Below are 4632 nucleotides of genomic sequence, written 5' to 3' on the forward strand. Positions count from 1 at the left end.
GTATAGTCCAATAATTAAAATGAATAAAAATATAAATGAGTAATAATAAAGGGATTAAAATTTATTGATATAAAAATTAGTGGTAAGAGAAGGGCAATTTCAATGTCAAAAATTTTTAAAATTAGGCTGATAAAGAATTGGATTCTAAAAGATAATTAGACTCTAGTTGTTGGATTAAACCCACATTCAAATGGGGATATTTTTTCTTGATTTAAATTAGTTTTTTTAGAGATAGTAAAATGAATAAAAAATAAAATAGAGGAAGTAAATAAAAAAAAGATGAGTCAAATAATATTTATAATTATTTATGTTCGGCATCCATATCGTTTATGACGTCTAGTCACATCGTCCAATAAATCAATCAATCCACTAGATGTCGATTGTTAAGCGACGTATACGTCGCGCATAATCGATCAGAAACAGATCATCATGGCCGCTCTAACTGTCTCGTCGACAGCACGTGTCTCGCCTCGTGGTGAATAAATTTTACCGCGCTACCACACCATTGAGATTTTTTCCGCATCTACTGTAAAACATGTTCGCTAGAATTTAAGATTCTATTTAATAAAATTTGGAAAGCAGGGAAAATTTCATTTTTCTCGAGCACCAAGTGCTCTCGAAGCAATCATACCGCGGGAAACATTTGGATCGGTGATCGCATAGTCGTGCCATCACAAATTCATCGTGCACGCAGCAAGATTCGCCAACATTTCTTTGGTCCTTCGAGCCGGATTCTGTCAAGTGTTTGATTTCAGTGAAGTAGCAAGCAGCAATTTGGAAATCAAATAAGATTATCTCATCGAGACGAGACAAGCGTCGCAGTAGCAGCAATCAGTCGCCAGCGGCAGCACACAGTTCAATAAAAGCAGCCGCAAGGCCCGCGTTTAAGTAAGTCAGAAACGCAGCCCGGTTCATATTACTGCATCATATCCTGCTGCAGTATCAACATTTTGTGAGCGGAATCCTGTCAAGGGCGGAAAACAAGTCCCAATCGACGTGCAACGGAAGCCATCTCTCAATGGCGCAACATCCACGAGAGAAACGTTTCCGTCCAACGCTCGACGAGAAGGCATTTAGCATCTATCGCATCCCTTTCTAGGATTAATTGCGTGTGTAACAAGATAAGGAAGACCATTGTCTCCGTTGCCAATCAAATTCTCTTCGGCGTATCCATTGCGTACACGCGTTCATATTTGCATTCAAAATGGTCGACCAATCAGAAGCGACGATAAGCGAATACTTAAGCGACAGTGCGCGACCATAAAGGCATCATGTACGCGTATCAGAACTTTATTTAGAGTCAATCGCCGCCATCATTAGCCCATCAATAGTGGCTCATCTCGAAGAGCGGAAGATGAAACTCGAACACTATTGGGCGGAATATAACGAGGTGCAATCGCATTTAGAATCATTAGATGAGTCCGAAAGTTGATCGAGACGATTTCGAGGAAGCGTTCTATGCATTATCCACTAAAATCCGCGAGCTCATTTCCGCTTCGCCGACATTGCGAACGTCCATCTTTTCTCCATCCTCTTCAAGTGTTCGCAACTAAGACTCGTAGTACGCACATTCGATTGCTTAAGTTAAATTTTCCGACATATATGACAAATGGTTTCCGTTTTTCGATACATTCAACTCGGTTATCCATTCCAACACCTCGCTCTCAAATACATAAAAATTTCACTATCTACGGGCTATCTACTCACCGGCGATGCAAACGCTCTTCATTAGAATTGTCGGACGCTAATTACGACGTCGCGTGATCAATTTTCAGGGAGCGGTATGACAACAAACGTGTGATTATTCAAACTCACGTCAAGGCTATAATGGATTTGCCGGCTATGGCAAAGGAAAATGCAATGGATCTCAGAAGAATCTCTGACGGCGCGAAACATTTGCACGCCCTTCAGGTATTGAAGCGTCCCATGATGCATTGGGAAGATCTTCTCGTCTTCATTCTAATCTCTAAACTTGACTCACTCACTTTACGCGAGTGGGAAATTTCCTTAACGGGCAACGAGTTGTCGTTGCTTAAACAGCTGTTAGATTTTATCACTCATCGATGTCAGGTGCTCGAGGCTACCACAAGGGCTAGCACCACTTCCTCAAAGAAGGTCGAGGCAAAATCGCAGCCAAATATTAAGCGGTCATCGTCGGCTACTGTTAAATCTAAATCTGTCACTTCTGTCAAGAAGATCACATCATTTATTATTGCAAAAACTTCGTGGCATTTCCAGTATCACAAAAGGCCGCGAAAATTCGCAATCACAAACTTTGCGTCAATTGCTTGCGCTCTTCTTCTCATGGATCAAGTAAATGCACTTTCGGTCAATGCAAGGTCTGCCAGACAAAGCACAATATGCTGTTTCATATACTCTCAGCCACGGATCGATCGACTAACATATCGATAAGGAAGTTGCATCTAAAGCAACTCTTTCCCTCTCCGTCCTAGCGACTCATGCTTCAGGATCATTTAATAGCGAACAAGTGCTTTCGACTGCGATTGTGCTCGTCTGCAACGGCTCGCGCAGGGCGTGTCGAGCTTTGTTGGATTGCGGATGGATTGGCAAGCGAATACTTCGTATCCAAGAAATTGTGAAAGCTCTCAATTTAGAAACGCGTCTATTAAATGTCTCGATTTCCGGCGTCAATGGCACGGTAACCTCGTCTAATCACGTGGTTAGAATCAAATTACAATCGCGACTCAACTCGTACACCGCGGCTATCGAATGCATCGTTACTGATCAGGTTACTGATAAAATTCCGGCGGTTTCTTCGGAACGGGACAAATTTAATTTTCCGCGCAACATTTTACATTTAGCTGATCCGTTTCACATATCGTCGGATATTGATCTTTTAATCGGAGCAGAGTTGTTTTGGAATCTGATATGCATTGATCAATTCAAGTCTTCAGAGCAGCACCTAACTCTCCAGAAAACACGACTGGACTAGATTTTGACGGGTTGTTTGGGCAGCACCATATCAACTGCCTCAAAGGTTCACTCATTTCACGTCCGTAACCAATGCGGAATTACACAAACATGTCAGTCGTGCCTGGCAAATGGACATCTCTGCGCAACCGAACAATTACACAATGGAGGAAAATATTTGCGAGCGTCACTTTTTAGACAACGTGTTTCAAAATTCTCAGGGTAGATGTACAGTCAAGTTTCCGGTCAGAGAGCAAATGTTAAATAACATTGGCGATTCGCGTGAGTCTGCTCTCAAGCGATTGAGGGGCATCGAGAGACATTTCAAGCGCGATCCTACGCTTAAAATTCAATACGCAGTATTTCTCGACGAATATTTATCGCTAGGACATATGCGACGCCTAGAGTCACCCATTGCGGAAGAACCAATATCGTTTTATCTTCATTGCATCTTCAAAACGATCAAGCAAACATTGAAAATCCGTATTGTATTCGATGCATCTTGCCGCAGTAGTTCCTGCGTTAAATGATGCGCTTCTAGTGAATTGATCGTTTAACAAGATTTGATCTCAATTTTGATGCGCTTCCGTTTTTTCATTTATGTCATCACCGCTGACATAAAAATGTATCGGCAGATTTTAGCATCCCAGACGCGCCTGCAGAGAATTCTCTGGCGCGACGATCTCTTTGCTAATGTCGATACGTACGAACTCACTACCGTCACTTACGATACAGCTTTCGTGTCATTTTTGGCCACCAGGTGCCTTAAACATTTGATTGAGCAGCACGCTCATCAATTCACTCGCGGTTCAACATGCATTCTTCGAAATTTTTATGTCGATAACATGCTCACCGGAGCGAATACAATCGACGAATTAAAACTAATTCGCGATGAAACTATTCAGCTATTAAAATTAGAAGCATTCGAGTTAAGCAAATGGACCTCGAATTGTCCTTAACTATTGGAAATACACAATCGTGACCGTGTGCCGTCATTATTAGAGATAATTTTGCGGTGCAGTCATTATTAGAGATAATTTTGGATTCATGTTTTCTGGGCATGCAGTGGAATCAGTGCCAGGATACGTTCCAATTTCTCTGCAAACTTCATACAGAACCTCACGTTATATTAGGTGTACAACTTTGCTTCCGCCGTTTTTTTTCCGAAATTCGAAGCTTTATTGTAAAAAACTGGTTATACATTTATGATTCAAAGTATTGTCCATCGCTGGCTCCTACTTTTTCCCATCTTTCGGGTAGCGTACGAATCCCGCGTCGAAAAAACTGGTCATCTTTTGAGGCTATCCACGAATCGATCCAATTTTTTACTTCTTCATAAGACCAGAAGTGCTGGTCAGCCAGGCCGTGTGCCATTGAGCGAAACAAGTGATAATCAGAGGGAGCAAAGTCTGGAGAATACTTTCCAAGTATGTCTTGACCACTTTCGCAACATGGGGTCGAGCATTGTCATGCTGCAAAATCACTTTATCGTGTCTCTCGTTGTATTGCGACCGTTTGTCTTTCAATGCTCGGCTCAAACGCATCAATTGCGTTCGATACCGATCGCCTGTGATTGTTTCAGTCGGTTTTAACAGTTCATAATACACTACGCCGAGCTGGTCCCACCAAATACAGAGCATGACCTTGGACGTCAAAATCACCGTTCTTAAAGCGTTGAAACCACTCACGACACGTTCTTTC

Source organism: Atta colombica, unplaced genomic scaffold (assembly GCF_001594045.1).
Source record: "Atta colombica isolate Treedump-2 unplaced genomic scaffold, Acol1.0 scaffold86, whole genome shotgun sequence".
Classification (NCBI taxonomy): domain Eukaryota; kingdom Metazoa; phylum Arthropoda; class Insecta; order Hymenoptera; family Formicidae; genus Atta; species Atta colombica.